This window comes from Anser anser (assembly GCF_964211835.1).
Source record: "Anser anser genome assembly, chromosome: 7".
Classification (NCBI taxonomy): Eukaryota; Metazoa; Chordata; class Aves; order Anseriformes; family Anatidae; genus Anser; species Anser anser.
In genome coordinates this window covers 24,913,695-24,925,619 of record NC_139727.1, presented here as the reverse complement: position 1 = coordinate 24,925,619, position 11,925 = coordinate 24,913,695, and positions in this window count along the sequence as shown.

Sequence of the window (11,925 nt, the reverse complement as noted above, 5' to 3'; positions counted from 1 at the left end):
TCTGGCTTTTCACAGACGTATCATGTTGGTGACTCAGTCTTTCCATGAACAGGTAATACCTCCTGATCTCTTCCCCTCTGTTGTTTCCAGCTGATGAGCCCTTCAGCTTAATTTACTCTTTCATTATTAGTTTTTAAATATATTCTTGTACTTTATATATTACTTTTCTTCCAGCTTCTATTAGTTTAACCTTCATGAGCATCTGTTTCTCTCGTGTTGTTCTGATCATTCTTTTGTTCATACCCTCGCCTTGAAGCTTTTTGTCATTTTATGAAACAAGATAGGTCACAAAACTTCATCATCGAAAACTTACAGAAGTAAACCACCTCCAAGCAAATGTTCCTCCTTTCAGCACCTCACCCCTAGCAACTTTTCATCCACCTTACAACTCTCTGCTCCTGCTTTCTCTACCTTAACTACCAACTGCTCAGGACAGGACTGAAGCACAGCATCAAATACTCTGCCATAAGCTTTGCCTGTGCCCAGAAATTCTGTTATTTTCTGAAAACAGGCCATCATAATGTCTCATCCACTCTGGTATATTTACTATAAATTCTCACAAGTAAAGCTGAGCTTCTTATGTTAGTTCTGTACAATCTCCCAAGACAAAACTGTCCTTAATGTATCAGGAAAATGGAAATCATACAAGAATTGACCCAAGACTACCACAGAACATGCAAGAGGAGAAGAGATTGCTTTCTGTCAAAGCAAATGATATGGATTCGATTTTATCAATGTTTTCAAGTTTGGAACCTTATCATATGTCCTACTGGGACAAAGACATCACTGAAAGGATATTCTACTAAATGTTATTTGAGATGTGCAATTGTATGCATTTCAAATATTGGTGATAGTATTATTAGCAGGTGCAGCTTTGCAATATGTTAGTGAAATATTAAAAAAAAATTCTTCCATTGTAGAGGGGATAAAATATGGTAGCAGGATAATTTTTTTTTTTTGAAATGCTTCTCTGACTTCCTTGTTGTCTGGTGTTTTTTTCCAGAATCTCTGTGATGAAATTCTTTCAAAGCTGATGAAAAAATTTTCATGACTAAATATCTTTATTTACTGACTGACTAAGTCTTTGTAATATCTGGTCTATCCTAGTAAAAAAAAAAATATGCTTCAAGTAAATTTAATTTTCTCCTAATTATATGGAGTTGAGGTACATTTTAATGCCTTCATTTCTGTATTGTTTCATGATACTACGCTCATTTGAATATAGATGAAGCACTACTAAATTGAGAAAGGAAAAGATGAATTGTCTGTTTTTCTGCTGTGGACAGCTACAAGCAGATGTAATTACCTAAACAAAACTATCTGTATACTGTTTAAAAAATTAGGCTTCAAAATTTTTCCATTCTTGGGCTCTGTTGCAAAATATCTTCTCTAATTTGTATATTAACTATTTTTTTTAAATAATGTTCTTCAGATACAACCTCCTAGTACTTTTTTGTATTTATATATATTTTTTATTAATTCCATCATTAATAATGTTCTGGAAAAGCAAGTAAGGATGTGGTTAGGGCTCATATTTGTTCAGATGACAAGTACATCTGGTAAGGCACCAACATCTTTTCTCTGCAAAATGGAAAGAAGCCATGAATGATAGGATTTTCTTCCTCAAAGAAAAATATCTGTATTTTTATAGGTTACGAAACCCAGCTAATAATAATAAGGTAAACATTCAGACTTTAGACTCAGACACCTGGTTTTGAAACACAAAACCACCTGTGCAGTGTTAAACATTAGAGGAAGGAAGTACAGTATACAAGGTAAAAAGTACAGGGCGAGGTGATGTGATGTATCCTTAGGTCAAACAAGAGGCTGTTTGTAAATGACCCTTCTGAGGCAGACATATGACTTCCCAAGATTGGAGCATTCTACAAAGGGATGCATAAATAGCAGTTGTTCACAGCAAGGGTTATACTATATGGCTATTAGAGTGAATAGAAGCAGCTCCCTTCTTGCCAATGACAGGAAATAAGGTCAAGTAAAGATAACAGGTCTTTGAATTAGAGGTTTTCAAAATATTAGTCTTACGCCTTCAGTATGGAGTTGAATGGTTCTCTTTAAAATGTCCTGCTTCTAAAACTCAGAGACATTTGAGACCAAGGGTATGAAACAGCAATCTTTAGGTTTTATATCTGTGTTACTCAGCTTCACTTACTGTAGAAGGCAGTACAATTAATAGCATAGCCAGTCTGAATGTAAATAATTAAAAAACACAATGGAGGAAGGCCTTTGGGCACATTTTAAAATGTTTTTGTTTGACCTGGTTGTTCTCTAAAAATAAAGGAGAAGAAATTATGAAGTATGTCAATACTATAATAGCACAGCTAAACATTCAACTTGATAAAATTTCTGTGACAGCGACAGCATAATGTTTACCTTTAATGTCTGTATTCCTGTGGTACAGGTATAGTTTTCCTTTTCCATAATCTTGAGTGGACTAACTACTTAATCCATTTCCAGAGTGGCCCAAGACTCAGCTTTCTTTTTTTTGGCATTCGATAAAGGAAAATTTATCTTTTCCTGCTGTATGTTGCTGAATGTGCATCATAGGTCATCATCCAAAGACAGTCATTACAATGTTTTATAATGCAAGCATTTAAAATCAGATTTTGTTAGGGGAATAGTTTTAAAGGGATTCTTACATGTTCTGTCTGAGCTACTGTCCTCTTGAAATCTTAGAAGAAAAATTTTCCTGTGAATCATTAAAAAATGTGAAGTGATTGAATATGATAGGTATATAAAACTAATCACAGGCATAATCTTAGGATAATCTAAACTCTGTCAGTAAGCAAAGTGAGCCTATACACATTTGATCCATGATGGGGTGAATTCAAAATTAGTGAAGCTATCAGGAACATTGAGAATCTGTGCAAAACATGAACAAAATTAAGCACACGTTGTTTTGTAGCCCCCTTAGTAAACCAGCAGATTCCATTAATTTTGTTTAAATATTTTCCAAATAAGAAATTAAGAAATAATCAAATGCAAAATCATTTCTTACAACTGATACACATCTGTAACATAGTTGTGTCTGTGTACAAATTTCATGTGTTTAATAGGTATGTAATTTGATTTTGCACATATATTGTTCTTTCAAAAAAATACAAATTGCTGCTAGATAAATAACTTCTGTCTAGTCAGTAGGGTCATGTAGCATGAACAGACAGACTTCCTATTTTGTTCAAGTGTTTGTGTATTTGTGACATTTCTGTTTCAAGTCAAATGTACAACGAAAAATAGGTAAGGTCATTAGGTCATTTTTTTTAGAAGGGAATAAAAAGTCTGGTCTTTCATTTAGCAAGAAAGGGTAAAAACTCTTGATGGTCATTAACACGTGTTAGGTGGGCTAGAAAAAAAAAGATTAAACATCCTTTCACATTATCCCTTAATCATAGGCAATTTCCTTGATGCAGCAGTTTCATACCTTTCATAGGGATGTCAAAATGACCCATCTAAATAGATCAGCTGCAAGACAAGGAGAGGAAAAGGTTCACACCTTTGTGTTGTTTTTGTAATGTTGCAGCTCCTTCTTTAGAACGACAGAAAGCATATTTCCACTTGGGGTTTTACATTTAAGTGAAAAATCTTTCCCCTTTTCTGCTTTGTTCAGCAATAAAATGCCAGTGATGTTAACTAGATAGATAAATATTGTAATTACATAAGCAAAGTATTTGTTTCTAGTAAAAATGTGCTGTTCAGGCAGAAGAAATTGGAAATGTTAAAATTTGCTTATTTAAAATGACAAGTTTTAGGTATGTATCATGCCTATAAGAAATGTTTCACAGTTCACAGAGTGATCTCTAACTTATAACGAGTTCTATTATACAGAACAAATGCTAGAAATAATTTTTTTCCACCTGTAGTTTAAAGACTGACGCTTTGAAACTATGCTAAGACAAGGTTCTGTAGTTAAAACAGATTTCTTCACTACTGTACATCTCTTTAAATAGTGGGAAACAAAAAGGTGGTGGTAGTCTTCATCAGCTATAATATCACATTAAAAATCTAACATAAATCTGAATTGTAGATGAGCGCACAGAAAGGGTGAGACTGTTGTCTTCAGACAACAGATATATAGATACTGTGTCAAGATGTATAGATACTGTGTCAAGATCACAGATCCAATTGTTTCACAAAACTGAATATAACACCTGCCTGCTATCAAAATTTCTTCCGATTATTTGTTTATATATTCCAGTATGTGTCTTTGGAAGGGTGGAACAAAAAAAAAAAAAAAAATGTATGTTATCTACTTCGAAGTCTGCCAAATCTAAGCAGATTAAGGTTCAGCTTTAATTGTTCTCTTCTCTTCCTCTTAGCCTTGTTAGTGACATGATGCTTAATGACTACAGAAAGGCAGTGGTATGTTGAATGTGTTGTTCTGAGCAGCACGGCAGAAAAATCTCCTGCTTCTAGTCCAGTTCCAATAGCGAACATTTTGTTCACAAGTGCAAAGTAGAATGTTTGTTGATAACCAGTAAGCCCTATCTGTAATAACATCCTATAAATTATGGAAAAGGAAAAGAAGGAAAAAGAAAGAAGAAACAACTCATTACCGCCCCTCTGATCCCCCACCCCTCCCACAAACCAAAATAAAAAAGCTAAAATTTGAGCTGGTCGATGTGGTATAATTTACTTAGAGACTCATTATCCTATATGAGTCTAAAGTACTGTTAACAGTACATTCACATAAATCTAGATGTACTGGAGGAAGAAACCTACTTCATGTCTGGAATTTCTCAAGGTTTAGTAGTATTTGCCTCTAAAGTTTTGAGTCTACTCACTCAGCAGCTGCTATTCAACAGTCAAGTTATGTTAAGGCATGAGCAGGGATCAGTATTCTGTGTTCCCCAAGGCACATGCATCCAAACATGCAGTAGCAACCAGGACTGGCTACGTTGCTTCTCCCTGTATTGCTCCTGCACTAGAAAGCTGTTTCTTACACCATTTCCTTATAGAAATCCCCAATTTCCAAGTCTTCTTTTGTCCTTATTGAAGAAATGGAAGAGAGAAAGCAAAAAAAATAATAATTTGCAATACTACTTTGATTTTTCCACAAACGTTTGACAGTCATGTTTTTTTTTTTTTTAAATTTCTTTTGGTTGATTTTGAATAAAGAATTTTTAGAGTTTTTAAATAATTTTTCGAGTTTTCCTTTACATATTTTAATATGTATGAAAGATTGTCTGTCTCACACTGGTCCTTTCTTCTACTCTTCATTAACTTTAATGATTGCCTATTTCAACCATATATTCTGTGAGGTCCCTAAAGTAAATTTCTGAGTAGTATTTTGTTTTCCTTCTTCCTTTGGTTTTTAACTTTTATTTAAAAACATTTAAGAACTCGTGCTACATTTCGCTGTATTTGTTGTCTTGAGTTATTCCTTATTCTTTAAAACATTTCACTCAGAGTTTGCTGGTTCTGTTAACTCTTTTATTCGTGTCATTCTGGTGCAAAGGATGACATTTTACCAGGGTTTGAATGACTTTTTTTGGTAACTGTCTGAAGTTAAATATTTTTATATGCTCATGAGAGGTTTACTCCTCCTCCACATTTGCCATCTGTATGTGGATAGGATGTGCTAATTCAATGTGCATGGCTGTGCTTCTGTGCCTTGACTGCACAGAGCTCAATCATTCTGTTCAAACTTTCATTCCCAAACTGCTAAGAGGCTTCCTGAGCAGCACTGTCTGAGACGTATTTTAAAATTGGTCTGTCCTGTGTGTGGTCACTATGAATATAATACCTGACTACTGCAGTCCCAATGCTTTTTCCTTGCATTTTCCTAAATAAGGAAAGTAAGCATTGTTATTCTCATTTCACATATGGTTCATCATGCTTCAGTTTATAGCTGGCTCAGTCTTGTGGTGGATGACACACTTCAACACAGATTTTCAACTCCTCAACTTATGCTCTAACTACTAGAGTCTTAGTAGGGTTACTATGTTTTATGTAGGGTTTCTACCTCAACTTTTTAAAGGAAAACTCTTTAAAGACATAGGAGTCTATACAGCCCCAAATTCTTGAGTTTTTGGACAAAATATGCTGAGAAGTTGTTGCACAAACTTACATATGAGCTTGCCTCCTTCTGCTTTGTCTTATTTTCTATCTGTGCAGGTGTAGTTTTAGGTGTGGTGTTTTGTTGTTGTTGTTTGTTTGTTTGTTTTTCCTCTTGCCATACATATACAGACTTTCTGTGTCTCCTGCAGCAATATTCAAAAACATTAGTATTGTATCTGAGGTGCCTGCTGAGTGTTTCCAACACTTACGCTGGGAGGGGCACATATGTTAGTAATGATATCTCCAGCTGCCACTAAATAAATCATAATGCCATCTTAAAAACATTGACAAAATAGAACCAGATTCCATATTGAAAGCTGGCCAATGTTTCATATGATGTCTTTCACAGAAATTCCTGGGCACCTGTTATAAGACTTATTCTTCACTTTTAATTAAAAGATATCCATAAGTATTTTTATTAAATACCTAAGCACACGTGGTCATCTCTTTTTATCTTTTTTTTTTTTTTTTCTGTAGAGTGTAAAATCACCTGCCAAGCATTGTAATCTGTGCAAAGTTTGTGGTTTGAAGGTCAGGTTAAAATGGGAAACCTGACAGATGAAAAAATGGATGCACAACGCTGAAACTACACATGTATATTCAATGCATACAATGTTGCCTTCAAATGCACACACTTTTGTTTTATTTTTTTTGATCTGTCTTCACTATAATCCTTGTATCCTAGAAGCTTTAGTGTATTAGAGCAAAAATATTATATACTGTTTAATATTAAAGAATGAAAATATATGTGGAATAAGATTTCTAAGAAGCTCAACTATGCTTCTATACTCTTTGCATTAATGTACCAAACTAAAATCTCATTCCTCAACTGTGAAGGTTGTTCTGTTGTTTTTCTGGTTTCCTGTTCTGTGATGAATGGATAGGCTTCTGCCTACTACTTAGGTCTTTCCTATAACACTTTTGTACTTTTTTTTTTTTTCATTTGTGTTCCTGTCTCTTGTTCTGTCTAAGGAAAACTGCACAGCTACAAAAATTACCACTAGCCTAGAGCATTCAAATTCACTGGTCACTTTTTATAGGGACTTATCCATATTCCTTCCGTGTTTTGCTTTCATGGGAGAATTTACTTCAGAGCTTAGAAATCCCTTCTTAATAGTCTCTTTCAGAAATACCACTTTGAGAAAGTTTTTCCCTATGTGTCAGTGAGCTCTGCAAACCAGTGTCTGCTTTCAATGCAGGTTTTGAGGCAGTCACATCCTCTGATCCTGCTCTGTGCTGTCCTTCATATTATTTTAGCCTAATAGCAAAACACCAGTAGAGTAGTGACAGTTGTCTTGAGGTAAAATGAGTGAGAATCTTTGGACATCCAGACTGTGTAGGGAACCATATGTATACCAAAATTTTAAAAATTTTCAACATAAATCTCCTTAAAAGAAAGAATTGTGAAGCCGAAAGCCAAATAGAAGTACATTTAAATAAACAAGCTTCATAGCTTTCACCTGCAGTCTGTATTGCAAGAAGGATACTTAAACCACTGGCTATTCTATACAGTGGCAGAAGTAGGACATATGTTCAGAGGTAACCAATGCTGCTAACACTAAACTATCATTTTCTATGCATAAATATACTATTATGCTGGAATTTTCTATCGTGAGATCTATTAAGAGATGGAATGAGACTAGAGAAGCAGTGCAGCACCATTAAGTGTTGACCTCTCCTCATTTCTGAAGGTGGATGATTCGTAAAGCTGTTCAGAAAAATCTATCTATCAGAAGCTCTTAAGAAATAGAGGACAGTTGATTAGGAGAACGTAATCTAGCAGAAATTAGCATGTATTTATATACATTTTGGTATCAATCACCAGACAGTGGAGTACTAGTATGAAATCATTCCAACATATAACACCATGCATGAGCACAAGCAAGAAAACTTACGTCAGAGGTGGTGTATCATACAACTCTTAACTTCAGCTCTGTAGAAAACATCGCCAAGCCAGGAGGCCCTGTGTGCCTTATGTTGAACTTGCTGTATTTATTGCCAAACATCTTGAAGAAACTGTTAAAAACTGTTTATTTTTATGCAAAGAGAATCCCTGAAATTGTGCCAAGGTTAATGTTAGCATGGGTTGGAGACCATTCCAGTGCCCACAGGGCTAGAACGCCTGCCCAAGGGCATAGGGAGGGTGTAGCCCCGTTTGGAATGGCTTAATGTGATGAGGGATGTAATGTAATCACTGGATACTAGAAAGTTATAAAGCATTATGGATTAAAGATAGAATTTACACTTTTTTTTCTCTACTTTAAATATATGCAATGGAAACACAACTCTTTTTTTTTTTTAACTTTCCTGCTCTAACCTTATACTTTAAGCTGTTTTTCTTCATGAGTATAGGTAACTATCCATTTTTTAGAAGCATATTCTCTTCATTAGTCTCTTTTCCTCCAGTAACATCCTCAAAAGCCAACACTTTTAACTGTGAACTCATTTAACACCCATTAATGGACGTGTATGTATATTGACGGTGTGACATAAAATAAGTCTAGAGTTAAATTTAATGGATAAACCACAGCAAATATTAAAACTGTTCCATGTAATAAATAAAAAAGGGGAGTAAAAACTGTCTGGGGTATTGTCATACACAAAGTACGCAAGACATCTCATCTGCTTTCTGGCGTTAACCCAGCTGAGACCTAGCTACCATGTAAAAAACAGATTAAACTAACATCCATCAAGGTGAAAGATAATTATTGCTTGTGTCAGACAACACCTGTTTTTGCAGCATTCCTCAACTCAGTTAAACTAGAGACATGCTGAAGCTTTCCACTGAGTTTTACATTTGACAGTTCCCTCAGGCAATTGTGTCTGTGAAACACCTTCACCTCTTCCTTTGTTTACATTTTGGGTAGTATAAAAATGTTAAAATACTAAACGGAAAATTTAAAATTAAGCAGAAAATCCAGCAGCAGAATATGGATATTTGTTGAAAAAAATATCACAACAGTCAGTCTATTGTGAAGTCTACATAAAGATCTGTTGAAAGCATTCATTTGAGAATGAGTACCGGTTACCTTACTTATGTGAGTAAGCCCATTTACTTTACTGGAAGTTTGTAAGGTGGAAAGTAGTAGTCCCTAGAAAAGGACATAATGCACTCTTGCTATCTTTAATGGCACTGCATAGATTGTAAGGCAAAATGTTGATCCTATGTGTAATCTGTATTACAGGCACAAGACTTCACAACAAAGTCCTGCTTCAGATGTGCCAAGACAGCTTAGAGTTGATGGATCAAAGTGCATTCTGTTATGTGAAAAGGAATGATACATACGCATGCTATAGCTTTTTATAGGTCAGCTCACAGAAGGATTTGGTGTCTTTTCTGTTTCATTTTGCTTTTTTTGTGACATGTAGGATAAAGTTTGGTTTTTTGTGATTGCAGTATCAGCAGAGGTCTTTTGAAATAGAACTTATTTTTGCTGTAAATAGATAAAAAGAATTGAGAACTCTAGGTCATCAACTCCTCTGCAAGTTACAATGTAACTTGATCAGGTTAAATACTAAAAGGTCCAATCCAGACTGCCCATACATCAGGAAGTCTTTTAATCAATTGGGGGGGGGAGAAGTGTTGGAGTATTCCTGATAGAAAGGCCAGGTGAATGATTTTGCTAAACAGCAGCCCATAAATGAATTTGACTGGAGATGTTACTTGAAGGAGAGAAGACGTGCAGAGTTTGGTACAAACTGCCCATTGAATCGAGAGGGAAGGGAAGCGGAGTGCATATAATGGAGTACCAATCATCCCATTAAAAACAAAACTGCCAGCACATGGTAATCTATGGTAAACCCTGTTCAAAAGGTGAAGAAAGCCTCTCTGCAAAAATGTGCTTCCCAAGAGAGAAACACCGAGGTACATAGAACAGAATGAGCTGAGGTCACAGATGTGATGTTTATTGGGGCAATAGAGCCAGAGACAGCACAGCATGCCTCATTGCAAAAGGAGGCAGCAGTTAACAGTGATCGGTACTAGAGGTTTTTAACGACACAGTGCTTCTAAAGACTGCACACAGATTTGAAAACAAACATGATTGGATGGCGAAATGTGAAACATAAAATGCATAATCCAAAGGCCTTAAAGGAAAAGGTGCTGCTGCAAACAAGTTAGGGGAGGCAGTTGCACTACTACAGATAAAAGAAGTAAGAGCATCTTGTGGGAAACATTTGCTGAATGACCAGGCAGAGGAAATATTGGGGCTACCTCAACAAGTCTTTCTTAAGGGTTTTATCTGAGAGCATGTCAGGGCAATATGGTCACAGAAAGGGCAGTGCTGACACCACCCACAAATAGAGGGGTTGAAATGACTGCGGTGTTACCTTTTCCATTTGAAACTCATGTGGAGGGCAAACTTTGGTCAGCAGAGTATGTCCTTAAGTGAGTAATCATACTGCTGTTAGAATTAAGAGAGCAACAAACAAAACAAAATCAATAGAGGAGACCACAAATTGATTAAAGTCAATTGGCATCTCACCCAAATCTTAGTGGTCTATATAGATCCCTGAGATTTTGTTAACATAGTAATAAAAGAGCAGTATTACAGAGGACGGTTGGTGACACAACAGTCATGAGCTTTTCATAAAAAGGATGCTTTACAAGAATCCATGGTCTTACGATAGATGACAGAATGGCCAAGATATGAACATTTTGTAATACTTTAGTAGCATCGACACATTAGTTTCCAGAAACTTCGGAACAATGGATGGACAGAGACCCAAATCTAATCTGACAATACAGAAACCAGAGGCAGGAGTTAAGAGTATGCAAACAGCAAGAGTATGCCTGTGGAAAGTGTTTTGGAGATGATGCATCAATAGAGGATGAGGTCAGTGGAGAAAGCTGTCAATTATTTGAGCTGGAAATCTACATTTGCTGGGAGCTGTATTAACAATACAGCTGGTAATGATTACATAAAAGCAGTACAGGAAATACCAGAAACAGAAGATAAAAAATGTCCTTTGGCTTAAATGTATGAAAAATACATCTTTGTAGTTATAGTGATAACTGTGGAAGGTCTTAGTGCATTTCTTTACATTTATTTTAATATACTGATTCTGTGTTTTTGAATAATGTGCTTAGAGCATGACTCAGTTACATTAAACCTAACTAAATAAAAGGTGTAATTGGTGGTTAGAGTAGTGCAATAAGATCAATGGGAGGATCCAAATAATTAGGTTCCATACAATGTTTTTCAGAGTTTTATTTTTCCGACAAATCTGAGCACAGACCTAACATACATTCTTTCAAATCCCAGACATAAAAAACATTGTTACGGTTATGAAACATAATAGTCTTAGCCCTGGAGTTTATAGCCTAGAACTGAGTGCCAAGTCTATATTTCTATCTGTGTTAACACTTTAACATCTAATACCATCTGAAATGATTGAAAACTGATAGAGAAAAACCAAATCCCCAGGCCAACAACCAATTTGAAGAACAAATCATTACAATTAGCTGCCAAAGAGGAGATGCTAACAGCTGGATTCTTGTTGAAGGAACTGGCCCACTGACCATGTGCACCAGCTGAATCCCGTGTAACAACCTCTTGCCCCTTTGTCTGCATGACACCAGGTACTTGAGTTGGTACCAGTGTTGAACACAGCACTATATTTATCTTACTGATTTTTTCCTGATCCATATCGTCCAGATACTTACATAGCTAAAACCTTTTCATAAAATTCTCACCCTCTCATATCTCAGTGCTAACATATATTTTTGTCTGGTTTTCACTAATTCAGTTTTTCCCTGTTCGTTTCCATTCAGAAAGACAGCTAAAAAATTATTTCCCTAGACTGTTATTTCACTCATCTCTCTCTCAGAAACATTCTCTCTGTAGCGTA